The sequence below is a fragment of the Natator depressus genome, chromosome 2 (assembly GCF_965152275.1).
Source record: "Natator depressus isolate rNatDep1 chromosome 2, rNatDep2.hap1, whole genome shotgun sequence".
NCBI lineage: Eukaryota > Metazoa > Chordata > Testudines > Cheloniidae > Natator > Natator depressus.
This window is the reverse complement of record NC_134235.1, coordinates 203,753,253-203,769,297: the sequence shown is the minus strand read 5'-3', so window position 1 is coordinate 203,769,297 and position 16,045 is coordinate 203,753,253. Positions and strand designations below refer to the sequence as shown.

At 41.9% G+C, this 16,045-nt stretch overlaps 1 protein-coding gene across 2 annotated transcripts in view; it reads left to right on the top strand.

The window, feature by feature from the left end:
- The window catches only part of PALS2 (protein associated with LIN7 2, MAGUK p55 family member), a 125,805-nt gene that overhangs the window by 85,384 nt on the left and 24,376 nt on the right, over window positions 1-16,045 (top strand). The gene's annotated exons all lie outside the window — the stretch shown is intronic.

The window sequence follows — 16,045 nt, the reverse complement described above, 5'->3', positions numbered from 1 at the left end:
AATAATCTTATGTATTATAAATTACTAAGGGAATGGAAACAAAAGACTTCTCTATTTTGTTTTCTTACTTTGTGCATTTGACTGCACTCTTTGTATAGTCACTTTAACTCTTCCCCTGCATAGTCAGTCAGTTTCCCCTTTGTCTGGGTCTTTCCCATACAGTAGAGAAGAGGAAGAAAAAAGATTGTTTTAGAAGAGAAAGGAATATGTAACTAAACCCACAAAAGTTAACACAGAGGCTGAAGAGTAAGTGTAGTATCTTTAATTCTCTTTTAAAAAGAGCTAGATTAAGTTGTCCTTTAAATGATAGGCACAGGATATATTATGTAATGTAAAGCTGCTATATAGCTGGTTGAAATTTTGAAAAAAATGAACATTTTGAAGAGTGACAATTTTTGGATTAAATTTTGTAGTAATTTTTTTTTTTACTGTTTTTGACTGTTTGCTACCATTTTCTCTTGTAAAACAATGAGGTACAGGTATTTCCTTCTCTTCGTTTGGAGCATTTGGTAGTAAACACAGATACTGCAGATAAACTGGAGAATATAAATATCTGGCCCCATAGATACCATGGTAATTGGTGTCTTAAAATGCCTCCTACTGCTTCTTAATGAGGTAGGTTGCTTCAAATATTAAAAGATGGACAAATAAAGGAAGATTCACATAATAGGATTTTAACCAGACAAAACCTGATGAGTATACAACTGAGCTATGGATTCTTTTTTATTGAGAAACATAGCACATAAAGAATATGCTTAATGTTATATGGTATTCCTTTACTAATATAACATTTTGGTCTTAAAACTTTTGTTCTGGGAACGTGTGCCCATTTCATATGTTTATATCTGTCCTCTTAAGTCCTTCGTATTGACACATAGGATGGTGTAAAGACCTTTTAGCCAATTAACAATGACGAAGGTTTATTTGCTTTATAGTGAGCATAAAGCTGGGGTTGCATGTGCCTCACTATCCAATAATTCTAATTTGATTTCATACCAAGAATTCCCTAAATCCCTCACATCTTCATATTTCTGTCAGTTGAGTGGTAAAAGTAATAGTCCTTTGCATTTGCATAATGTCTCTTTATTAGAGGAGCTCAGCTGCCTTAAAAGGATGGGTAAGTAGCAGTTTCTCCATTCACAGATGGGGAAAGTGAAGTACAGAAAAATTAAGTGACTTGCTCATAGTCACTCAACAAGTTTGGTGAAGGGTCAGCACACTAGAACAGATACTGTATCCTAACCTGTATGAGAGAGCCACTCTTCTGGATTTGCAGTTTATATAGATTTCTGGTAGATCCATGTTAACGTTCTGCAAATACAGGTTCTTGTTCTTCCGTGATACCTACAAATAGGAAGTTCTATATAAATGCTTAGTACTGTTATTTAATGGGTGTTTCAGGTTCTAGCATATCAAAAAGCTGTATTGCTGAGCTTAAGAGATCCAAACAGTATAATACAATGCAAAATAAATCTCTTATAATTGTTCCACGTCCTATCCTGGCTTTTATCACATATTTATCCACCAGCCAAATTCCCTTTTAGGGCAGGAGTACTTGTGGCACCTTAGAGACTAACCAATTTATTTGAGAATAAGCTTTCGGTGAGCTGCAGCTCACGAAAGCTTATGCTCAAATAAATTGGTTAGTCTCTAAGGTGCCACAAGTACTCCTTTTCTTTTTGCGAATACAGACTAACACGGCTGTTACTCTGAAACCTTTTACGGCAGTTGGCTTCATAAAGCCAATAAACTTAGTTAACTAAGTTGTGAATGCAAACAGAGTAGTATTTTAGTACTGGCTTTCTGATTCTACTAGTAGTGACCCATACATATTCTAACAATTTGTGCACTGATTGTGAATTCCTACAACACAGATTACAAAGTGGGGTGTGTCTGTGGCATTACCCAGGGTGCAATCTGGACTGTTGAACAGCCATGTCCCCTCAATCCTCCAGCCTGGGGTGCCTTTTATACTGTTCACGCACAGCCTCCAGCATGTAAATTACTCCCAGCTATCCTGTGTGAGTGCTATGGCTAGCCACTCTTGAATTACACTGCAGAACAACACCAGTCCCAGATTCCCCCCCAGAAATGTGCATCTTGTACTGCCGAGCCCTCTCCTGGACAGCATAAGCTCATATAAAGTCGTTCATTTTATTAATAGAAAATGATATGCACAAACCCTGTTACCTCAAATCAAGTTTCCAAAACACTTCAGTCCAAGCACACTGGTCTAGATAAAACAATAAAACAAGTTTATTAACTACAGAAAGATAGATTTTAAGTGATTTCAAGTAATGAGGCATAAAAGTCAGAATTGGTTACAAAGAAATGAAAGGCAAAACGCAACTAATACCTAACATAATCAGCTAAGTGAATTCAAAGCCAGACTTCTCATCACATGTTCTAGAAGTCTTGCTGGCTGAGTCTTTCAGTCAGGATCTCTCCTCCTCGTCCAAAGCTATTTACTTTGTTCTTCAAGTGTCGTCGATGTGAGTAAAGATGAAGGGAGATTTGGGGGTGTCTGTTCCCCATTTTTATATCTTGTTCTCTTTGAGAATCAGGAGACAAAGTCTGTGGGGATGGGAACCTCCAGCTATTTCTTTGCAAGATGTAAATTTCTCTCACCCTTTTTTCTGCCAAAGAATGGCCACTGAATCAGGTGATGGTCTTTCATTTTGTTGACACCTGATTGAAACATTAGTTTGCCTTTTGTCTCTGAGGAACTGGTTTGTGGTTGCTATTAGTAATATCATAGAGTAGAATCATATAATGTTGCATACAATGTTGCCACACGTATTTTACTTGGATTAATAATGACCAGCAAATTTTGAGTTTTCAAATACTACCTCACAAGGCATACTTTGTCCAAAATGTATCATAGTCTTGAAAAAGGAATGAACACAGGGGTACAGACTATCACACTGTTGTAAACCGGTTTGCCTGTCAAGCCCTGAAGGCTTTATATATTCTGTTATAGCCTGATTTCTATATTTTAGGAAAATCAGGCTTTCTGCTGCAATTCCTATATTTTTTATTTTGTTTAAAATCTTGAGCTGAAACAAATGCCCAATTGTCAGTGTTTGGTAATAGATGATTTTTTTCTTTTGTCTTTTATTTTTTGTGGAATTGTAAATGTCAATAACTGAATCTTATTTGTATATAGTAAAGAAAAGAAAATTGACATATTTAACAACTAAGAGTTGAGTAAGATTAGTCTCTTGATCCACCATGTCTTCTCTTACTTGAACACTTCTTTTCCTTTTCAAAATCCACGTTTCACATGTATATCTATAGTTAATTTAAGTAACTGGAATTTTATTCATTGGGGGTAAAGAGGGCTGAAGAATGCACCTTTATTTAAAGTGCTATACACAGAACTCTCACTCTTGGGTATCATGTTCCCTTGAGCAACTGGTGTTACTCCTTACCAAAATAATCAATAACTCATTTAGGAAGGAATCTTTCCTTCCTCCTTCAGATATGCAATAGTTCAACCTCCATTGAAGAAATCCACTTTAGATACTTCAGATTTAGCTTAATTACCAGCCAGTATCAAATCTTCTGTTCCTGAGCACAATCTTAGAGAAGAAAAAGGCCAATTTACAAGCCCAGGACCTAGGATCAAAGCCGCTTTATTGGCACTGATGAATGACCTCCTGCTGTGAATGGATGGAGAGCAGACATCCATTCTGATCCTCCTGGACCTTTCTGCACCATTCAGCACTGCTGATCATGAGATACTGCTGTCCCATCTGAGAAAAGAAGCAAGGATCCATAAGAATGTGCTAAAATGGTTTGTCCTTTGTGAAGGGACACACTCAAAGCATAGTGATGTGAAGCAGCATCTCTGCCACCAGGTCCCTCATTTGTGGAGTACTATAAGGATAAATTTTCTCTGATCTAGGCAAACTGGTGAGAGTTCATGGATTCAAGTGCCAACAATATGCAGATGAGACACAACTTCTACTTCTCCTTCAGTACATGTGGCTATCAAGATCAGCTAATGGATTAAGAACAGCTGATTGAACTTGAACCTAATCAAGATAAAGATTATGCTGATTGGCAGCAGAAAGCACTTTTGGGAAGTTTTGAGTGCAGTTTCTTTTAGTTAAAAGTACATATGCACAATTGGTCAATTCATTCCATAGTTTAGAACTGCTGCTGGATTTTTGGCTGACGTAGTCTCACATAGCAGCATCCATGAGTAACACTTTCTACCATCTCTGTTTGGCAAGGACTAAGTCCTATCCTGATGGAGAATGACCTGGCCCTCAGTTATATGTTGCCCTTATCTTCTGTTTGGATGATCCAATGGCTGGAAGTTTGAAACTAGACAAATTCAGCCTGTAAGTAAGATGTAAATTTTTAACCATGAGGGTAATTAGCCATTGGAACAATTTACCAAGAGGGGTGGTGAACTCTCTGTCAATGACCATTTTAAAATCAAGGTTGGATGGTTCTTCTGAAAGATCTGCTATAGGAATGATTTGGGGTAAGTTCTGTGGCCTGTGTTATACAGGAAGTTTAGAGTAGAGGCTCACAATGGATCCCTGCTGTCCTTGGCATCTGTGATTCCAGCAACAAAATATACCTGGACATGAAGCCATCAGACTTCAACTACTACAACTTCTCCTCAGCAACACAGGCTACAGTGAGCACATCAGACCTGTCATCGTCTCTCTACGGTGGCTTTTCATAGAATATAGAGTCAAATTCAAGGTCTTGATCCTTACTTTCAATGCACTTATGGCTTGGGTTCAGGATATCTAGAAGATCACCTAAAGTTCGGAGATGAGGATCGCTGTTGACAGCTCTGCTCCTGAGGCAGAATGGTGCTTTCTGCTGCAGAGGTAAAGCTCGTTTGTGCAGGAGACAGTTGTTGTGGGAGCAGAGCCAAGACTGTGGAACATACTCCCACAGGAACTGAGAACTGTCACAAACCTCACCACTTTCCACTCCAAGTGCAAGTTATGCTGCTGTGGCCATATCTTAACTAAAATAAACATATAAACGTACATATATTAAAAAAACTACCACAACTGAACACTCTATATTGCCACACAGTTTTTCCTCTGGGGGATGATGAGAGGATGAACCACATTTTAAAGATGTTAGTCATATCACATAATGTGTTTCTGAAGGACCTCAAACTATCATGAACAAAATAGAGCAGAAATGTCCCCATAGTAAGATAAGACAAAACTATCCAAAGTCTGAGATTTTGACTCTCCTAAATAAGACGGTGGTGTCAAGCAAGCAGGATTCTCTCCTCTCCTATGAGGGAGGACAGAGAGAAGAAGTCTGGTCAGCATTCATTTCGCAACTGTCTTTACCTCAGTTTTCAGGACTTTCCACTTAGTGTTGCCTTGATTGGTAAAAGAGCTCTCCTTAAGTGCTGTAGCCTGACTTTTGTGGCTTCCACTTCTGTTGTCACATGTCCCAGGGTAGTTTTTTCTCCTGTATTTATATCCTTTCTTTTTAAATCAGCCAGTCCAGTCAGAGCTGTAATAAATTCTTCTGGTTTATTTAACCCACGATGCATTTTGTCAGTGCTTCTTGTTGTTTAATTCCAAAAGTATTACTTGTTCCTTTGTCATTTGGTTCTGCTGAAGTCCTTTCATGAGTCAGCTCAGAGCTTGTTTTATCCTGCTTTGCTTTTCTGTATTTGGAGGGTTTCTGTCTTAGTAGATTGTCTATTTTGGCACATTTTGTTGGCTTCTCTTCAGTGTCTCTGGTCTTGTAATACTTCGGACTCTTGTGGTGTTGCTTTGGTGAATTGTTTCTCTACACAGCTTTAGTGCTTTGCCAGGTTTGTTCTTCCTGTCAAGTCTCTTCAAATTATTTTCCCCCTCAGTGTCCCTATAGATAAATGGTTTTCAAGCTGTGGGTCGCGACCAGTACTGGTTGCGGAATAGAAGGCACTGGGTCGTGGCGGCTCCAGTCAGCGCCGCCGACCGAACTGTTAAAAGTCCCGTCGGCAGTGCTGCCCAGCTACCTGTTCCAATACCGTACTGCGCCCCGGAAGCAGCTAGCAGCAGGTCTGTCTCCTAGGTGATGGGGGCCCATGGGACTCCTTATGCTGCCTCTGCCCGAGCACCGGCTCCACACTATAGGTTTGACCATTTAATGGTAGATTTCTTTTAAAGCACAAAATAAATCATATTCCTGAAAAATTTGAATACGATTTTACTGAAACATATGTTGGCTCACAGTAAATCATGTGAGCTTATCTCAAGTGATCTTTGTCTTTAGGTGCCTCAGAGGCCTAATTGAGAGGAAGAATTGTCTAGTGGTTAGGGCACTAGCCTAGGACTTGGGAGACCTGGATTCAGTTCCTTGCTCTATAAAATACTTATGTGATCTTAGGCAAGTCACTCAGCCTTTCTGTGCCTCAAATCCCCATCTGTAAAAACAGGGAAGCGCTACTGTCCTCATTTCACAGTGGTGTTGTAAGAATAAGTACATTAAAGATTCTGAAGTGCTTTGAGATCTACTAATGAAAAGTGCTATTTTAGAGCTAGGTGTTCTATAGTATGAAGAGACAGATCATAAAACCCCCTTTAAACTTTTTTTCAACCCAAGGTTTTGGCTAACACAAATCAGCATGGGATGGAAAATTGCAAGAAGAAATATAATTTCTGTATCTTCAATCAGTCTGGTTTGATGGGTTGTTCCTTCTGTGTATATCTTACTAGGCAACAGAAAAGGCCAATTAGAATACTGAAGGCAAGATTTTTAAAAGTGATTAGTGATTTTTGGGTGACTTGAGACTACTTAAAAATGGCCTGATTTTCAGAGGATAAGTGCTCAGCGTTTTCTGAATATGTGGCCCTTTTAAGGTGTCTCATCTTGGGCACCTGCAAATTGATCCTCAGCCTGTTGGAACCTTCTGTTCAGATAATCAGTAGTCCAGAAAACAAGAAGCTGCTTTTCCTCACCAAAGTCTAGCTTCTGCCAAGACAGATAAGGATTACTCAGTAACACTACTGCTGTTCTTTTATCAGGTGAGGATCCTTTTTTTAAACTACATGATCAAAAAAGAAAACAAGAAGAAATAGAAACCAAGCTTCAAAGTGTAGCCTTTTGAAGAGCAGTTTTTCAGCCTTCTTTCTCTAGTTAGTTTGGTACATTTTTAAACTAGTGTACACTAAAGCCTGAAGATGAGTCTAACTCTGTAATCCAGAAGCAGAAATCGTTGAAAGGGTTCAAAATTGCATATTCTACTAAGTTCAACACTGTTGAATAAAGGCTCAGAAATTTTATGCAAAAATATTTGGAACTCATGGCCAAAAGAACTAAGGTAAAAGGCTTTTAAGTATCATTTGGTTTAAAGGACTTATTAAAAGACTCAAAATTGAAACTTCAAACCTCCAAGCATAAGACTGGACTGGAATTGTCAAACTTATTTTGTGCAGATTTATTATCTGTTCAGTACCTTATTGTTGCATGAAGGGAAAACATACTCTATTTTAGAACTGTTGTTTTTCTGCCCACTATTTCTCTTCTTTCTGCCTTCTTCTGCGTCTTTCTTTCATTTGTACTTCGATCTCTGTAGCAACTCCCAGTTTCCTCACCTCTGACCTGTGGATTTTGATCTCAATCCTTTCCTCATTTCATTGCTAAAAGAATAAATTAAATAGTTAATGATTACATTTTAAAGTGTCATTGGATTATTGGTAGTCAGAGGAAGTTCACAGCAATGAATCATTGTTTCAGGCTGTTTGCAGAATCAGGCAGATGGCATTACATTGGTTACAGTCCGTTCACATTTGAAAGGTTATATATGTAGCCAGGAGAGAGAGAACTTTTTTTGGTGAGAGCTTAGGTTCTACAGATTCTGAACATGCTATGCAGGCCATGCAAATATATTTGGTGGGCTGGATCCGGCCAACATTTGACACCCCAATCTAGACCCATACAGAAAAGGGTAACATTTTCTCAACCTCCCGTAAGTTCACATTTCCTTATTTCCTATAATACAAGAGGAGGCTCTTTCATCTTGAGAGAATCTTCTAAGGTTCATTCTATCTACCACTCTGTCTCATTGAGTGATTTTAAAGTGGGGAGGCTTCTTCACTCTTAAGGAAAAACACTGATAAGTACAAGATTGGGCACCCTCAGTAATGACCAGGCAGTACTGCATAAAATTACAAGAAATGCCTGTTGTGTCCCCTCTGTTCATCCTGGCCTCAGTTGCTTTTTAGGAAGAAAAATAACACAAGGTTTTATTAACTATGTGTAGTTCATTGCCTCCTCAAGTACAGGTGCAGAATCTGGGAGTTGTTTCCCTATGTTTTATAGTACCAAAAAAGGTGGACCAATTTTGATCTTTGAAATGGCTGAATTTGTTTGTATTCAAGAAAAAATTCTGGATGGAATCTGCTAATGCAAAGATTTTGCTGTTAGGGACAGTTCATTCAGGGGATTTTGTAATATGCTGGATCTCCGGGAAACCTACCTTTTTTTTTTTATATGCCTCTAGATCCCTGTTGGCATTATTGCCTGAGACTTGTCCTAGGGAGACATTCACTTTCAGTCAGAGCCAGTCTTGTGGACACATACATGTGCTTGGGCTAGAAGTGGCAGCAATAAAGTTTAGTTTCATCTTTGAGTGATGGTCCCTATGTGTATTTCACATGTGGGATATGCATGCGAACCATGTGTCTGAGTCTGTAATTTTTTGTAAGCAGTGTTCATTAGCCCAGTGGTTCTCAAAGCTGGTCCGCTGCTTGTTCAGGGAAAGCCCCTGGCGGGCCGGACTAGTTGGCCAAACCTGCGGACGTGGCAGGTAAACCGATTGCGGCTCCCACTGGCGGCGGTTCGCTGCTCCAGGCCAATGGGGGCTGCGGAAAGCGGCCTTCTCGCAGCCCCCATTGGCCTGGAGCGGCGAACTGCGGCCAGTGGGAGCCATGATCGGCCGAACCTGCGGACGCGGCAGGTAAACAAACCGGTCCGGCCCTCCAGGGGCTTTCCCTGAACAAGCAGCGGACCGGCTTTGAGAACCACTGCATTAGCCTGCCTGTGGGCTATAGATTTCCTTGTGTTCCAAACTAAGGGTATATATGGTGGTGTGAGCCGATGCCCCTCTAGTTCCTTCTTATTGCTGCATGGTCTGAGTCGGAATCTTTGGTGTTCTCTGCTCCCTTTTTTTACTGTCATTGCTGCAGGATATTTGATATAGTTCGTTTTTAGTAGCTTCAGCAGTTTTTAGTATCTTTATAGCAAGTTCTACATAGTACAGTTAGATAATGTTTTTCCCTTTTTCTTCCCCACCAGGGGACATTTTCACCCCCAAGCAGTCTGGGATTATGCCCAGGGTCTTGGACATCAAAAACTGTTTCTCGCCCTCGCTCTTTTTCAATGAGTGATGAACATCAACAGTGCCTCTGCTGCCTGGGTGAGGTTCGTATTTCTGTCTAGTGCAGCATCTGCCACTATTTTCCCCCCAGAACTTGTGAGGGTCAGGAATTGAGACTCAGAAAACATCTTGTGGAGAAGGCAATAAAGCCCCAGTCAGATCCGGTCTGGTGACACCTCTGTTTATCAGTCTCAACAAGCGGGCAGTGTTTCGCGAAGCACAAGTTCAGGAATGGAGGCTACAACTGTTAAGCCTAGAGAGAGAGCTTCACATGAGATGCATTCTCATAGACATAAGGACAAGTCATCTTCATCTAAAACTGCCCTGAAGAGAGAGGCTCCCTCTCTGACCCCATCAAAGTCAAGAGAGCCAGGACGCACTGGCTCTATGGGCTTAGGCCTCAGTAAATCTTCTTGACAGAAGGAGGAGGCACACAAGGTTATCGATCCAATGGTTCTGACATTGGCTCTGATGGTGAAGGCTTCGGATAAACAGCTTCTGACGCTCCTGTCTACTTCTAAAGCTGAAGCGGTACCAATAGTGACGTGGCCCTGATAGGAGCCAACCACCACGATGACCAGAGAAGCTCTGGTTCCAATGGCTCTGCCAATAGACTCTCCTCAGACTACAGGGTGTTCTGAGATCTGCGTTTCCCTGGAGGACATCTTTGCTCTTCCTTACCTTAATTCACCCTCCTATTGGGATCATCTCTATTCTTGGACATCCATACACCTGGAAAGAGACTATTATAGCAAGGCAACCATTTGTACCATTGGTTCCACCAAAGATAAGGAATCCAGCTTTCTCTTCAGATGAGTATTAGCCCCTGCAGGATCCCCTGCAGCATCAGGCAGAGGGAGCATGAGACAAGAGCCCCAGATGATCAGGATTCCAGCCCCAGACCAGATACAACTGGCCAAAGGACAGGTGGTACCTGATGCCATGGATTCCTCCTCAACCAGCTGATTCAGCCTACTGGCAATTTTGGGGACTATGGGAGCCTACCAGACACACCAAGGGTCACTTCAGGAGTCCTATTTATCATCATCCAGTTACCCACAATTGAAACTGTCAGAATATTTGGAAGGGGAAAGTGAGTCAGAGCCTACAGTTCTTGTCATCCTCACCGGATGAGGTGGTTACTCCATCCTCTGTTTCCCTCAGATGACTTTAAGCAATACCAGGATCTCATGCACAAGGTGACTGTAGAGCTACAGATTGAGCTGGAGAAGGTCCAGAAGCCTCAGCACAGTTTGCTGGACATTCTGCAATCTTCCAGTCCCTGCTGAGTGGCCCTCCCCATCAATGAGGCCATCGTGGCAAAGATGGTTTGGCACACCCTGGCTTCTTGTGTGCCTACCCCAAAGAAAGCCAAAAAGCATTACTTTGTTCCTTCCTGGAGGGGAGGGGGAGAGGTTTTTGTTTTCTCACCCACTGTCTAACTCTTTGGTAGTGCAGGTAGCTACAGAGCAGTCCAAGCAACAGCACCCAAAGCCCACGCTCTCTGATAAGGGACACAAGTGACTCATCCTGCTAGGGAGAAAGGTCTTCTCATCCACCTCACTCTGGTTCAGGAGCTCAAATTACCAAGCCTTTTTGTCCAAATATGATGATAGCAACTGTAATAATTTTTTGGAATTCAAGGACAAGCTCCCTCAGGATAAGGCCCACTCCCAGGCCTTAGTGGATGAGGGTAGGATGGTGACCAAAGCTTCCTTCCAAGCTGTGCATTTAGAAAGATAGCTGCAGCCATTGTTATGCGAAGGGACTAATGGTTGCAATCCTCAGGTTTCCCTAGAGAGGTGCAGAATACCATCCAAGATCTGCCCTTCGATAGTATCAACCTGTTTCATGATAGTCTCTGTTAGGATATAGATATTCAGGCCTGTCTGTAAAGGCCTGTACTTTAAGAATTTACGGGTATTCTTATCACTTGGCTAGTTCTAGAAGTATAAAAGAATCAAAATCACTGTCTGCTGGTGTAAGGGCCTTCTCTTACTGTGACAGTCTGAGGCCCTGTGCTTAGGCTAAGGCCTTTGGCTAAGCAGCAGAGGCAGCCATAAGCTAGGAAGCGACAGGTCACATCCTCACATTCCAAACTAGTCACATTGAAAGAAGGTGCTATTGGGCTGTTAGGAATACAATCCTGTCCTGATAATGCCTATCGCCTCCAGAGAAAGGGAAGTGCCTAGAAAATGTAAAAGGAAACAGCATCCTGTCTGGCAAGAACTCACTTATCAATACTGGGATGTGAAATCCTCACTTCTGTATTGTTTTGTCATTATAGTTCCCACTTTGTTATTGTTTGTCTGTATAATCTCTGTCTGGTTCTGTGATTGTTCCTGTCTGCTGTATAATTAATTTTGCTGGGTGTAAACTAATTAAGGTGGTGGGATATAATTGGTTACATAATCATGTTACAATATGTTAGGATTGGTTAGTTAAATTTCAGGAAAATGATTGGTTAAGGTATAGCTAAGCAGAACTGAGGTTTTACTATATAATCTGTAGTCAATGAGGAAGTGGGGGGGCCTTGGTGTGTGAGTGAGTGATGGGAACAGGGTATGGGGGTGGAGAAATTGGAACAATGTTTTGCTAAAGGGGGAAATGGGAACAGGGAATGAGGGTAAGGAAATTGGAACCATGTTTTGCTAAAGGGGGAAATGGGAACAGGGAATGGGAGTAAGGAAACTGGAATCCTGTTTGGTTAAAGGGAGAAATGGGAACAGGGACACAAGTATAAGGCTCTGTGGTGTCAGAGCTGGGAAGGAGGATACTAAGGAAGGAAACTGGAATCATGCTTGCTGGAAGTTCACCCCAATAAACATCGAATTGTTTGCACCTTTGGACTTCGGGTATTGTTGCTCTCTGTTCATGCGAGAAGAACCAGGGAAGTAAGTGGGTGAAGGAATAAGCCCCCTAACAGTCTCTCCACTCCTTGAGTTTTTAAGGGTAATGCTTTGCTCACTAGGCATTTATACTCGCACCCTTAAGAGAGAACACCATAGACAAGGGGAATAGGACAAGATGATCTGCTCAGTTTTTTAACCACCAACATCCTCAGGAGCCACCACAGAAGAGACCGGGTTTATAGACCCAGGAACTCAGCCACTGTAACATCAACTGACACATCATATTCCAACCTCCAAATGAAGAGTTTCTTTTGATAGGTCTGTGGAGACCTGCATACCCTTACTGGTGCTGCTTCATTCCCCTCCCCTGATATTTGGAGGTTGCCTTACCTAATTTGCCAAAAACCAGAGGACCCACTACAGACAAATGGGTATTAGAGATTATTCATAGTAGCTTTCAGATCATGTTTCTGGTACCTCCTACTCACAAATCCCCTTCCCTGTTCCATTTCAAGGACCACTCTTACAAGCAGATTCTACAACAAGAGGCAACCCCCCCTCTCCTATGGGGAGCTGTAGAAAGGGTTCCACCACAACATTAGGGAAGGGATTCTGTTCCCCTTACTTCCTGACCTCCAAGAAGAATGGGGAAAGGAGAGCAATTCTCAATCTGAGGCAGCTGAATAGATTCATTTGAAAGCTAAAATTCTGCATGATATCCTTGGGCATCAATAATTTCCTTGTTAGAGGGGAACACATGGTTTGACATTCTTGACCTGAAAGATGCATATGTTCACAAAGACATCCACCCAACTCACAGGAGGTTCCTCTTCAATCAATCACATTACCAGTTTAGAGTCCTTCACTTTGGCCTAGCTATAACACCCAAGGTCTTCACAAAGGTTTTTTCAGTAGTGGCAGTTTGGATGAGAAGGGATTTACAGGCTTCCCTTATCTCAACAACTGGCTTCTGAAGGGCAGTTCCTATGAGGAAGTCCAGTGAACAGCCAGTGTTCTGCTCAGCCTTCTGCCTTCCCTGGATGTCTGCATCAATCACAAAAAGTCCACGTTGACACCCACAAGATGTATAAACTCTACAGGGCAATGATGGACTCAACCACAGCAAGAGCATATCTTCCTCTTGACTAGTTTCAGGCCACGAGTGCACTCATACATCAGGTCACTATCAGACCCAGGATGTCAGTCCAAACTCGCTTTTCCCTCCTTGGCCACATTGTCTCTTGCACACATGTGACGCCATTCACCGGACTTCATCTTTGTTGCCTACAAGCCTGCCTTCTCTCTATGGACATATCAGAAGGGCAATATAGATGGTAAGGTGACCATTCCTTCCAAAGTTTTGCACTCTTTCAGACGGTGAATTAAACTGGAAAAGGGTTGGATGTGGATTCCGTTTCTCACACTGACTCCTGAGGCAACCATTGTTACCAGTGCCTCCCTCTTGAGTTGGGGTGATCATATGGCGCAAGGCATCTGGACTGTATGGGAGTCCAGAATGCATATCAATTTACTAGAATTGTGAGCAATCAGCAGGGGGGAACAAGTTATTATCCTCTGTGCATAGAGGCAAGTGTCCTCTGGAACTGGTGCATCAGCCATCGCATAGCCCTACCAGCAGCATATTTACCACGGATGCAAAACTCCCTAGCAGATTGTCTAAACAGACATTTTTCTGCAAATCACAAATGGGAGGTTTAAAATTCGGTTCTCAACGTTTTCTCTTGATGGGGAACACCAGACTGGGAGTTTTTTTTGCCTTATGGGGTAACAGGAAACTTCCTCAGTACTGCTCTAGAGCAGCACTGTGTAGGGGCTCAATTGGAGATGATCTGCTGGTGTCATGGATGGATTGCCTGGAGTATGCCTTCCTTCCCATCCCATTGATACCACAGGTTCTATGGAAGATCCACCAAGACAGAGCTCAAGTTATCCTGATTGCGCCCAATTGGCAGAGACAGTTCTGGTTTATGGATCTGCCAGATTCTGTCTTCATCCACCCATGAATATCCCCTCAGAAAATGCGGTATTTGTCCCATCGAAAATGTTGAGTTTTCTATGAAAAATTGAAAACAAGAACACTTTGGCCAAAACCCAAAATATTTCTATTCTAAAGTGCTTCTGCTGTGCATAATGCTCCCATTCTCTTCTATAGGCTGGGTTCCCTTGGCAAACTACATCTCCCATGATGCATATGGGTCTCTACTCTTGGTGAGCAGAGGCATACATAATGGCAGCTGCATGGCTACTGTGCATCCTGAAAGCTGTAGTCCAGCTGGGGGGAGGTTTGGTTTTTGGATGTTCAGTTTTTTGACAAAATCAGTTTTCCATAGAAAGTAGACATTTTCCACAAAAACAATTTTAGTCAAAACTCAATTTTCTGTTGAAACGGTTTTGATAGAAAACTTACAACTAGTCTTAATTTTAATATATTTGTTAATTATTTACAGCCCCACCCCCCTTTACATTAAAAGAAAGCTACAGTTGCAATGTCAAGCACTCAGCAGTTAAGAAATGCGAGAATTAAGATTGCACTATAGTACACTCTGGGAAAAATAGTATGTGATCTTGTAGTTAGTGTCGTTAAGATGGCTATAGACCCTTCTGCCCCATCCCCCTTCGCTCCAGACTGTCAGTACTCCTCTGGTCCTCTTTATTCGCCCTCACACAGCTCATTTCCTTATCCCACCTCCACTGCTTCCCCTTCCTTCCTACCAGCTCCTCCCTGTTCGCACCGCTACATTCAGGTCACATTGCTTCCTCCTTCTCCTTCATGCTGCATTGGCGGTAGCAATGGAAGCATTGAGAACACAGAGGGGACATTCTTCTTGCTCTCAATTCCAGTGCCTGGCAGCACAGCATTGTTCAGCTGTTGAGAGAAGCAATTGCAGGTAAAGTCTGGCCCAGCCCCTCATCCCTGGAATGGCACATGACTAGTCTGGTCAATCCACAGGAGATGTATAGGGATGAAGAATGCTTTGTGCGGGCAGAATCTTCAGAGAGTGATGCTGTTGCCAGTCTCTAACAAATCTCTACTGAGCAAACTGCAGTTTTCAGAGACTTGGTTGAATTAGGGTACAGGCTTAATTTGAGAGAGAGAGAGACTTCTTCAGAAGTTGATTTGCTTGAGAGAATGTGAGGTGCCAAATAGCTCAGTGTTCTAACTGATTGATTGTTCCTGTAGCCTGTTAACTTGTACACTGAAGGAGTAAATACATTGTTCTAAATCGATGGATTTGAAGATTCAAAAAAAGCTCTTTGCAGGTGGTAAATTTATCTTCCTGAATATGGTTTTCCAAAACATAAATTCTCCAGGACCATCTTTGAGTACAAGCAAGACAAGACTGCTTGGGCTAGCAGGAGCTTTAGGAATATAGGAATGCACTGAGCTTTAGTCAGAGACGCATTCTCCTACACAGGGGATAAGGCACACAAATCCCCATCTTCTGAAGCATTGGAACCACAGAGAAGGGGGGCAGTTTACTGCCAGTTCCCTTTCCAATAGCAACTCTGAGAGGAAGGCCCTTAATACAAGTGAGGGCTTGAAACCTCAGCAATTTGTAGCCTGAGTTCATAGTTAGAATTTCACAAATCTCAAGGCCAGTGCTCACATTCTCAGAAATGCATACTTTAGATTAATTTCAGGTTAGTGCATGTCAGAATGCTGAGTTATAGTTTATACTGAAGTGTAAAAATGAGTGTTTCAGTTTCAGTTAGACAATGTGTATAATTTTAAAAAAAAAATTGTATTTTTCTGGGTTGAGAAGCTTTTTGAGATCGTTTTAGTGTTGCTGTTTAGTTTAATGTACTCTCT